This window comes from Musca autumnalis, unplaced genomic scaffold (genome assembly GCF_047663935.1).
Source record: "Musca autumnalis isolate F117 unplaced genomic scaffold, ASM4766393v1 scaffold_2, whole genome shotgun sequence".
In the NCBI taxonomy this organism is placed as follows: Eukaryota; Metazoa; Arthropoda; class Insecta; order Diptera; family Muscidae; genus Musca; species Musca autumnalis.
Genome location: NW_027411755.1, coordinates 111,707,612 through 111,720,350, shown reverse-complemented (window position 1 = coordinate 111,720,350; position 12,739 = coordinate 111,707,612). Strand labels below are relative to the sequence as shown.

The window sequence follows — 12,739 nt, the reverse complement described above, 5'->3', positions numbered from 1 at the left end:
GGAACCATACATTAGCATGGGTAGTATCAGTGTTTTGTAAAGTATTACTTTTGTTTGACGAGAAGTGGCTTTATTCCTAAACTGCTTACTCAGCCCAAAGTAGCATCTGTTAGCCAACACTATTCTTCTTCGTATTTCACAACTGATGTTATTTGTTGTGTTTATGGCGGTGCCGAGGTAGACGAAGTCCTTTACTACCTCAAAATTGTAGGTACCAACATTCACAGATGGTGCGGGGTTAGTGGACATATTACGCGTCGGTACCATCAACTTGGTTTTTTCGCCGTTTACTGCCAGACCAACTTTAGCAGATTCTCTTTCGACTTTTGCAAAGGTGTCCGTTACTTCCTTTACCGATCGACCCATGATGTCAATGTCGTCGGCATAAGGCAGTAACATATGTCTGTTCGTGTATATCGTTCCATTTCTTTTGACCTTCGCGTCTCGTATGACCTTTTCCAGCAGGATGTTGAATAGATCACACGACAGGCCGTCTCCTTGTCTGAAACCTCTTTTGGTAGTAAACTCTTCGGAGAGGTTCTTTCCAATTTTAACTGAGGATCTCGTCTCAGTTAATGTCATTCTACAAAGTCGAATTAGCTTTGCAGGAATACCAAAATCAGACATGGCTTGGAACACCTTTGAACGTATAGGGCTGTCGAATGCTGCTTTATAATCCACGAAAAGATGGAAGGTGTCGATCTGCATTTCTTGGGTCTTTTCCAGGATTTGTCTCAAGGTAAATATCTGATCAATGATGGATTTGCCAGGTCTAAAGCCGCACTGATATGGTCCAATAATTTCATTGACCATAGGCTTTAGTCTCTCACACAATATGCCAGATACTAGCCCGACGCCCAAACCCAAGTTTTTAACGTTCTTATGGGTGAACGTGCGGCACATGTTAGCTCACTACCTTTAACGGGTGTTAAAGGCAGGTGACACCACGGGGAGGTCAGTGTCCACTTGAGATGAGAGAGGGACCAAGATAAATCCTGGACTTTACCACGGTCAGGACCGTTCCTTGGTATCTTTCATCTCCTACTTGACCCACAGCAATGTTCATAAATGAGAAAAATCAAAGAACAAAAAAATTACCGGAGGGTTTTATAGGTTTTCGCGATTTTGCTTTGAAATTACAGGTCCTATCGAAATGGGGCTAAAGAAAATGTTGTAGCTATGAAAATTCTATAAAGGATTGACCTTTATGACTTGTTCCTAGGTTTTGCCATTTTTGATATATAGAAGTTTAGGCCACATTTTTAGGTTTTTTTATTAGGATTTCACGATTATGCTTAAAAATGGCTAGTCTAACGAAATGTGACTAGAGAAAATCTCATAGCTGCAAAAATTCTCTTCCAGGTTGGCTTCTGTAATTTTCTCCTAGGTTGTACCATTTTTGAGATATATGTATGTACAAGTTTAAGTTGCGAAATTGCAGTCATGACATTGTTTTATAAAGAGGCGATACAGTCAGTGCATTATCCCAATTTGAACTTCTATATCTCAAAAATGGTAAAACCTACGAAAATATCATAAAGGTTAATTTTCACTTCTAGAACATTTTCGATAAGACTTGCGGTTTCCAAGCAAAACCGCGAATACTTAAAAAACTCTAAAAATGTGAGCTTTGACCGCGATTTATTTGAAAAGCGCTCCTGAGATTTTAATTAATTTACAATAGGAACAATATAAGATTTTTCAATATTTCTTACAATTCTGATGAACAAATGTAAAAAGAATTTTCGAACGCTGACGCTCCTCAGCTGCAATAGATGGGGGGATGTATTTCGAACTTTCGGACTTTATTCACACTATAATTGCTTAAGACCTAGGCAACTGCATCCGTGTGAATACAATTTAAACCTGCTTGTTGATCTAGGGGTTCTCTCCTGTATCGTTGGACCTCTCCCTCTAGAGCATGGATATCCTTCCTAATCTGCCTGAATGTGTCGGGCCTACCCACAAGATGGTGATTGGGATGGCTCACACGGTAACATCCAAGCAGCATAAGAATCTTTGCCTACTCATGTAGATGGTCCACTGAAGATTTGAGGAGGCACCCTGTTGCTGTTCTCAAGGCGGCATTCTGGCAAGTTTGAATCTTTTTCCAATTCGTATCACATAATCTCGGGGACCAGACTGGCGCCGTTATATGTGGTCAACAAGGTTTCTTTATCTGCACCCCAAGTGCTGCCGGCTAGGGACTTGAGGACCTTGTTCCTACTTTTCAGTTTGTCGCAGATAGCTGTGGCGTGCGCGCACGACGTGAACGTAATGTCGAATGTGACCCCTAAAATGTTGGGGCAGTTTGTGGTCGAAATTCTGCCACCGTCGACCACGACATTCAATTCTCTTCCAAACGGCGCTGTCCATGTGGTGAACAGAGTGGCTGTTGATTTTGTGGCGGAAATCTGCATATTCCTCGAATGGAAAAAGGTGGTAAGATCGGTTAAATAGTTGTTCAGTCTCTCACATATGTCATTAGGATAGGTACCCGACGCCAGGATCGTGCAATCATCCGCATACGTTACGATCTCGATGCCGTCTGGAGGGGACGGAATACAGGACAGGTAGAGGTTAAACAGTTCCGGAGATATCACCCCACCTTGGGGAACTCCCTGTTTCACTCTACGGGGTTTGGACTTCTTGTTCCTGAATTCCACGTACGACTGGCGTCCATACATATAATTGACTATCCAACGTTTCAAGCTTGACCGGAGGGTTGTCTGCTCAATGTCCTCAAACAGCGTGGAGTGCCTGACTGTATAAAAGGCTTTTGATAAGTCAAGCGCTACCATCACTGTTCTATCGCACGGCCGTCTCTGGTTGAGTCCTTTACAAATATGTGTGGTAATGGCGTGCAGCGCAGTTGTCGTGCTGTGCTGCTTACGGAATCTATGCTGATGATCGGCAACTTGATAGCTATTTCTGATACTGGGGAGGACTAAGGCCTCAAGGGTCTTTGCTACGGGCGACAAAAGCGGAATCGGCCTGTACGATTCACTTTTGCTGGCATCTTTGCCGGGCTTCCGTAGTTGGACCACCCTGCCCATTTCCCAGACTTCGGGAACAATGAGGGTGGATAGCGACAAGTTGAGAACTTTAGTGAGATACTCCACTCCCGGCTCATCCAGCTGCTTCAGCATTACCATGGAGATTCCATCAGGGCCCAACGCTTTGGATGATTTAGCGTTCCTGATGGCGTTGGCAACATCATCCATTGTAAACTGTGGTGGTTCCTCCTCGGCAGGAAGATATCTGATGCGACGTAATACTCTTCTCTTCGCCCTGTCACTCTCGGGGTGCTCGACAAACTGTCGATTGAAATAACTTGCGCACCTCTTCGGGTCAGTCAACGATTTAACCACTTGCTTAAGCTCGCCGACCAGCCTGTTAACTTCCAGTGTCAGCTCCCTGACTCTGGGGTCATAGGGGTTGGTTCGCCGAAGCTCATCACGCTCATTTGCTAATCTCGTCGCCTCTGCTGGGAAGTTTGGTCTTACTTCGGGTATTCGACCAGCAGGGATATGGCGAGAGGCTGCAGCAGTAATGATGATGGGGACCGTCCTATCCGCTACCCGAACATCAGAAGGATTGGGCAGTTCTCTGAAGTGGTGATTGGTGAACTCTCTGAAACCCGGCCAATCAGCTTTCTTATGATTGACGAATGTGCGGCGTTCAGATGTAGTGAAATCGGGTGTTCTACTAATGGAGACAATTATGGGGAGATGGTCTGATCCAAGGGAAATGATGGGTTGCCAGGTAACGTCATTTGTCAGACCAGGTGACACGATGGTTATGTCTGGCGAGCTGTGACACTCTCCTCTAATTCTGGTAGGGGCGTCCTCATTGACCGTGCAAAACGTAGAACTGTCAATCTGCTCAGCCAGCGCTGTACCTCTCTGGTCATTTCCGAGGGCCGAATGCCACATCTCATGATGCGCATTAAAGTCCCCCAGGACCAGATGATTATGACCTTCCAAAAGCGGGCTAATGTTAGGCACGTAATCAGAGATACAGCTTTTTCTCGGCGGGATGTATACGTTCAGCAACTCTGTCTCGGCAGTTCCACACCTGACTGCTACCCCCCTACATTCCATGTACGGGTCATTAGAGACAAGCTCAAGCGAGATATGTCTGTATTGGACAGACTGGTGCAATAGGACAGCTAATCCCACACCTCCACTTCTGGTGCGATCCTTCCTTAGCACGTTCTAACCATCGCAACGTTGCAAGCTACAGTTGTTGTTGAGCTTGGTTTCTTGCACCGCAGCGACCTTGATATTCCTCCGACTCATGAAATCTACTATTTCCTCGAGCTTACCTCGGAGTCCATTGCAATTAAATTGCAAAAAGGATGCATTTTCCGGGATTGGGACAACAACGGCTGGTGTTGGCTGCATGTGCGGTTGTTGTCGAGGGGACTGCGGGGGAGTCTTATAATCAGACGACGAGGGAGTCACGTGAACAAGTCCAGAGCAACCCCTTAGATGTACCCACTCCTGACATCTATTGCATCTCACCGAAGGCTGGATGTGGGTGAAGATGCGGGTGTGACAAACCGAGCACAAATATATTGGTCCTGGGTTTTCCTCCGTTCCGGCACGGACCAAAAGGATTCGGAGCAGGCATTCCGGGATAAGCTGCTCCCATCACAGAAAAACGAAACAAATACAAACATATGTACACTCAGGTGCAGCCGCTGGCCGGAACAATGATGTTGTGTAGTTCCGGGTGAATCCGGTACAAAGAACCCGCTGCCGTGGGTTAATATTTTGTCTGGTATTGTTACTTTTTCAATTTCTAATGTAGTAATATGCAAATACTCGTAATTTGGCTTCGATATTATATATTTTTATACAATATGCCCAAAATAGCAAAGATCCCAACCTCTGCACCGATAGATTTCAGCTCAGATAGATGTGTGGCATTAAGGCTTGCCCAACTCAAACAGCAAATTGCATCGTATAAGATCGACGTCTTAACCATAAACGATGAGGTTGATTAAAACATCTCACAGGAAACGATAGTTCATAATTATATAAATATTATAATGCAATTTCGCCAGGTTTTATTCCGTGAAATATATACATCCTTGGAAATTTCTTCTACCAACTAACATTTTATATTGCATGGTCAATAATGGGATTTTCTCGTTAGATCCAGCACTACTTGACAATCGCTTCAAAAAAGGCTTTTGTCGATCTGTGCAAAGAAATTGTGAATAAATATGATCGCTGTGCTTCAAATGACGTTTATAAGATCGTCGCAGACGACGAATCTTGGATCTATACGTATGAACCAGAAACAAAGCAGCAATCGACCGTGGGGTCTTCGAATGTGCGTGAAGATAAAATCGATTTTGACTAGCGGAGACAAAAACCACATTGGTGGTGGTATAACAGTATAACAGTTGTATAGCAGATTCGTACGAAGGTAAAAACGATTTTGAAAAACGATTTTCAAGAATAGATGTATGTTTTAGAATATTGCTCGGTATATAAAAAAAGATGAATGCATGCATAGCACTAAGTATTTCATTGTGGAAATTTTGAGAAAATCGGAAATTTTTGAAAAAAAATATTATTACACAAGAAAGTTAAACAAATCGACCGATGATGAAAAGCCTCCATATATGGGATGGACCCATTGAGGGGCCTCCTAGGCGAAATCTGTGGGGGGTAGGAATATTTGGCGTATGCAGCTATTTAGAGCATTAGGTTGGCTACCAGAAAGTGCTGATAACTAATCATTTGATTGTAGAAAGTTAAACAAAATCGACCGATTACGAAATGCCTTCATATATGGGATGGACCCATTGAGGGGCCTCCTAGGCGAAATCTGTGGGGGGTAGGAATATTTGGCGTCCCAATCCTCTAAATAGCTGCATACGCCAAATATTCCTACCCCCCACAGATTTCGCCTAGGAGGCCCCTCAATGGGTCCATCCCATATATGAAGGACTTTCATAATCGGTCGATTTTGTTTAACTTTCTACAATCAAATGATTAGCTATCAGCACTTTCTAGTAGCCGACCCAATCCTCTAAATAGCTGCATACGCCAAATATTCCTACCCCCCACAGATTTCGCCTAGGACGCCCCTCAATGGGTCCATCCCATATATAAAGGACTTTCATAATCGGTCGATTTTGTTTAACTTTCTACAATCAAATGATTAGCTATCAGCACTTTCTAGTAGCCGACTCAATCCTCTAAATAGCTGCATACGCCAAATATTCCTACCCCCCACAGATTTCGCCTAGGACGCCCCTCAATGGGTCCATCCCATATATAAAGGACTTTCATAATCGGTCGATTTTGTTTAACTTTCTACAATCAAATGATTAGCTATCAGCACTTTCTAGTAGCCGACCCAATCCTCTAAATAGCTGCATACGCCAAATATTCCTACCCCCCACAGATTTCGCCTAGGAGGCCCCTCAATGGGTCCATCCCATATATGAAGGCATTTCGTAATCGGTCGATTTTGTTTAACTTTCTACAATCAAATGATTAGTTATCAGCACTTTCTGGTAGCCAACCTAATGCTCTAAATAGCTGCATACGCCAAATATTCCTACCCCCCACAGATTTCGCCTAGGAGGCCCCTCAATGGGTCCATCCCATATATGAAGGCATTTCGTAATCGGTCGATTTTGTTTAACTTTCTACAATCAAATGATTAGTTATCAGCACTTTCTGGTAGCCAACCTAATGCTCTAAATAGCTGCATACGCCAAATATTCCTACCCCCCACAGATTTCGCCTAGGAGGCCCCTCAATGGGTCCATCCCATATATGAAGGCATTTCGTAATCGGTCGATTTTGTTTAACTTTCTACAATCAAATGATTAGTTATCAGCACTTTCTGGTAGCCAACCTAATGCTCTAAATAGCTGCATACGCCAAATATTCCTACCCCCCACAGATTTCGCCTAGGAGGCCCCTCAATGGGTCCATCCCATATATGAAGGACTTTCATAATCGGTCGATTTTGTTTAACTTTCTACAATCAAATGATTAGCTATCAGCAGTTTCTAGTAGCCGACCCAATCCTCTAAATAGCTGCATACGCCAAATATTCCTACCCCCCACAGATTTCGCCTAGGAGGCCCCTCAATGGGTCCATCCCATATATGAAGGCATTTCGTAATCGGTCGATTTTGTTTAACTTTCTACAATCAAATGATTAGCTATCAGCACTTTCTAGTAGCCGACCCAATCCTCTAAATAGCTGCATACGCCAAATATTCCTACCCCCCACAGATTTCGCCTAGGACGCCCCTCAATGGGTCCATCCCATATATGAAGGCATTTCGTAATCGGTCGATTTTGTTTAACTTTCTACAATCAAATGATTAGCTATCAGCACTTTCTAGTAGCCGACCCAATCCTCTAAATAGCTACATACGCCAAATATTCCTACCCCCCACAGATTTCGCCTAGGAGGCCCCTCAATGGGTCCATCCCATATATGAAGGCATTTCATAATCGGTCGATTTTGTTTAACTTTCTACAATCAAATGATTAGTTATCAGCACTTTCTGGTAGCCAACCTAATGCTCTAAATAGCTGCATACGCCAAATATTCCTACCCCCCACAGATTTCGCCTAGGAGGCCCCTCAATGGGTCCATCCCATATATGAAGGCATTTCGTAATCGGTCGATTTTGTTTAACTTTCTACAATCAAATGATTAGTTATCAGCACTTTCTGGTAGCCAACCTAATGCTCTAAATAGCTGCATACGCCAAATATTCCTACCCCCACAGATTTCGCCTAGGAGGCCCCTCAATGGGTCCATCCCATATATGAAGGCATTTCGTAATCGGTCGATTTTGTTTAACTTTCTACAATCAAATGATTAGTTATCAGCACTTTCTGGTAGCCAACCTAATGCTCTAAATAGCTGCATACGCCAAATATTCCTACCCCCCACAGATTTCGCCTAGGAGGCCCCTCAATGGGTCCATCCCATAAATGGAGGCTTTTCATCATCGGTCGATTTGTTTAACTTTCTTGTGTAATAATATTTTTTTTCAAAAATTTCCGATTTTCTCAAAATTTCCACAAATACTTAGTGCTATGCATGCATTCATCTTTTTTTATATACCGAGCAATATTCTAAAACATACATCTATTCTTGAAAATCGTTTTTCAAAATCGTTTTTACCTTCGTACGAATCTGCTATACAACTGTTATACTGTTATACCACCACCAATGTGGTTTTTGTCTCCGCTAGTCAAAATCGATTTTATCTTCACGCACATGGTCTTCGAGCCAAATCCAACGGTAGTTGTTCGTGGAAGAAGCACTTCGAAGCAAATGGTCGCCTGTCGCCAGCTTGAGTTACGAAGGAAATTCGAAAATCGAACAAGAGAAGACGAATCATTGTGCACCATGACAATGTGAGCTCTCACTCATAGATTCCAACCAGCACCTTTTTGACCCGACAAAACGTGGAATTGATGGGTCATCCGCCGTACGGTCCCGACTTGGAACTCAATGACTTTATTTGATGAAGAAAAAAAGCGTAGTCAACGATTTTCGTCGCCAGAAGTTGCTGCTTAAGCGTTCAAAAACCACGTCTTGAGGTGTCTCAATCGGAGTGAGAAAATTGTTTCAATAATTGGTTTGAGCGCATGAAAAAGTGTATAAATCATGCTGGAGAATACTTTGAAAAACAATAAAACCATTTTTGATGATGAATATTCGGATTTTCATTATTAGGTCAGAAACTATTCTATTATATTCTAGAAAGCATCCTGAGAGATGAACAATCTGGCCAATACCAAATAGAAGCTGTGTAGACCATGCTAACACCCTACGCATCGAAATAGAACAATTGATCGATATTCATCGATTCCAAGAAAGCCTTGTACACCATCTGGCAAGCTGCCATATGGGAAGCATTGAGTGCCTATAATAGTAAATACGATACGACATTTGATTCGATCGAGTTATTGCTCGTGAATGAAAAAATCGAACTATGAAAACCTCGTAGACTTAGATTTTTTTGTTTCATACGCCGTTTACCCGTTTTGAGATAATCGCCTTTTAATGTTTGCGTTTCGATTGCGTGGAGCTGACTGAAGAACATCTATGCAACAATATTGAGGAATATCTGTTGGAGTATAGAAGTTATAGATTTTTTTTTAAATAGAACTTTTGTCGATTTGTTCCATATCCACGCTTATGACACAGATGTAAAATATTGTACATCATATGGAACCAAGTGACAAAAACATTTTCCCATCTTTGCCTCAATAAATTCAAACGAACTCAATCGAAAATTAAAGTTCTGATTTTTTATACGTGTTTTTAGATTTGTAATTTATTTAAATAATAATTTCATACTTAAAGAAAACATAAGCGTTCACGTCGAACCATGTATGTCTCGGAAACTAGAGCAGATAGGAAAAAGGCGACAAAAAATTCAGAAAGAGCATACGCATAACAAACCCCAGAAACGACCTATATCTCAAAAAGTAAAAAATGGCATATGAAAAACTTAAGCTTGACACCGACGATATGTCTCCTCTCGTTAAAATATATGTAAAAAGTTTTTACGCATTTAACCACTTTTGCACATTTTTCCCAAAAATGCGATCCCGTACATCAAAAAAGTTGCAAAATGTTCACTTCTCTTTAAACAAAAATGGCGCTGAATAGCTTTCACTTTAGAACATTTTTACACGACAAATTTAGGCTAGCAAAAATGCTTCTGATTGGCTGACACGCCTACTTTGACATTTGTTCCAGTTTGTTTGACGTTTCTGTCACTTTTCCGTGTTCCGTACATTTTGGAAAAATGTGTATTTGGAACTAATTTTTGATTGTTTGCAGTTTTGACATTTTTACCATTAATAAAAGTACGATTAAAATGTACGAGACTTGCTTTTTTAAAGTAAATCTGCAGGGAATTTTATTTATGTCCGCGATGTTTCTATTACCGTCGAAAACCTAATTCTATAAAATATTGTGCCTTAATCTCTATGGGGTTTCAGACGAAAATTTTAAGGTGTTGAAGGTATAAAAACAGTTTATCGCATAGAATATGGATATTTGCGGAGAAATTGTATCAAAATAATCTGAGATATAAAAATAATAGATAAGATTCGTCATTTTAGTTTATCGATGGGAGAATGAAATACTCAGATCGATCTGAATAATCTTAACATAAAACTTTTTTGCTTTAAGTCTGGAGTATTCCCCTATTGGTTTAACTTCATCATTACTCTCTATTATAGATAGTAATGTTTTCAAAACGCACTTGCAGCCTTGCACAATTTACTGATCGCTACCAATATCATGATTTCATCCCGGTGAAGGGGATTATCAATTGGCTTTTCAGTTTTTGAAATGATGATTTTTATACCCTCAGCCGTTAGGTTAAAGAGTGTATTTACACTTTGATACGACCAAAAATGTGCCTCATCGAAATAATGGTTTTAGACCCCAAGTATGTTTGTACGATATCCGTTTCAGACAATTTTGAGTAGATCTAGCAATGTCCGTCCGTCTGTCTGTCTGTCTGTCCGTCTGTCTGGCTGGCTGGCTGGTGCGCACGATAACTCTCGAACGGATCAATCGATTCGGTTCAAATTTGGGTATCCAAATATTTTGTCCAGATTTGATTTAAGTTCGAAGATGGGCCATATAGGTCCACTGCTTCAGGTACCTCCCCCACAAATGTTCAAAAATTGTCGCAAAACTTGTGGGCACGATAACTCTCGAAGGGAGTAACCGAATTGAACCAAACTTTGCATATGGTAATAATACCTCTAGGCATATATCAAGTTCGAATATGGATTATATCGGTCCTCTCTTTCAGGTACCTCCCACACAAAATTTCGGAAAAGTTCAGTTTACGGCCATCTCTCGAATCGCTTTGATTTTTGTTTTAGCAACTTGTATTCACTGCCCTCCATACGACGGTACAAGTTTCATCAGGGGCGAGTCCATACTTCCTGAGAAAATAGCCTGAAAGTTGCAAAAACACCCCTATGACACCGTGTGAGGTGGTTGGGGCGCAAGATAACTCTCGAACGGATCTGCCGATTCGGTCCAAAATTTTGCCTTAGTAATATTTTGTCCAACCATAGTTTAAGTTCGAAGATAAGCCATATCGGTCCAATCCTTCAGGTACCTCCCCCACATAAGTTCAAAAATGTTCGGAAAAATTGTGCGCACGATAACTCTGGATGGGAGTGCCCGAATTGGTCTATACTTTACACATCCTAATATATCTACCAGATATAGATCAGGTTCAATTATGGATTATACTTGTCCACTCCATCCGGTACCTCCCACACAAAATTTCGGATAAGTTCACTTTAAGACATGCTCTCGAATCACTTTAATTTTTGTTGAAGCAACTTGCATTCGCTGCCTCAATTACGATGATAAAAGTTTTTAAGGCGCAAGTTCATACTTCTTGAGCAAACAGCCCGAAGAGTGTAAAAACCCCCTATGGCACCATATGTTGTGGCTGGAGATCCACTTCCATAACGGTCAATGTCGATCCATTCCTTTTAGTATCTCCTCTAAAACTTTTGATCTTTAATCCTAATCAACAGTTTTGTCGGTTCAAACGCCCAAAATTTTTAAAACCCCCTAAATACATACGTATTTTGGGAAAAAATTGTTTCAATATACACAGGCTGAGGGTATATCTCTGTCGGCAAAGCCGACTGATACTTTTTTACTTGTTATACTATACTTTTTTATTATTTTTTTGTATCATCATGTCGTCAAGTTGGCATTAAAATGACTCAATCTATTAATGTCATCCAGTCCATCAATTCAATGGGAAATGAAAAAAAAGAATTTCTCCTACACCTGCCCAAAGATATCTATTGTCACCAGGGCTGCCAGATTATTTTTATTGAAAATCGTCAAAATGACGATTTTTAAAATTAAAATCGTCAAATCTATTTTACAAAATCGTCAAGAAAATCGTCAAAAATTAAAATGGTAATATTTAGTTATATTTAAATATATTTTTAATTGAAATAAACCTTAAATGGCTATCCGAGTTAGTAAACATATTTTTACTTCAAATCAGTATTAAATTAAACGATTAATTAAAAGGGTTTGTAAATAAATATTTGAGTTAACATTCTTAACAAGTCGTGTTTAATCAATATGTCAAACAATGTATTTTGTAAAGTATACTCTACATTGAATACTTATGAAAAGAATTTCGATACATATTTCGTTTTGTCAAGATTTACTTGGCTGAAAACTCGTTTAACATTTGCTGGCGAATGCGGTAATTTGCTTTAAAAATTTTTTTATTATAGGAAAAACATTTAAACCGTCAGCACGTTTCAAATCATATATTAAGATGCGAAATAAATCCGTTTCATTATTTTCAAACATTTCCTCAAAATCCAAAATCTTTAGTTCACGAAATTCTGAATTCAATTGTTGCCTTTCCTTCTTATTTGCAAAATGTAAAAATTCGTTAAGGATGTCGAAACATCAATAAAACTATTTTCAAAATCAAATCTATTAAAATTTTAAAATTTAATTTCCCAGAACAGAATCTACTATTGTTGAAATTTTGACTTTTTGTTCCTTTATAAATTTACCAAAAAATAGAAGATTGTTGCAGGTTCTGGAGCAGTGCAATTATATATTTTGCTTGTTACCATTGAATTCAGTTTGGTTCTAGTTAAAAATTCCTTTACATATGCACCCAAAAAACATATCGTCACCATTGTTGAAA

General features: G+C 40.4%; 1 protein-coding gene across 23 annotated transcripts in view; it reads left to right on the top strand.

Annotated features, from left to right (window-relative positions):
- The window catches only part of CLIP-190 (Cytoplasmic linker protein 190), a 181,236-nt gene that overhangs the window by 30,914 nt on the left and 137,583 nt on the right, over positions 1-12,739 (top strand). The gene's annotated exons all lie outside the window — the stretch shown is intronic.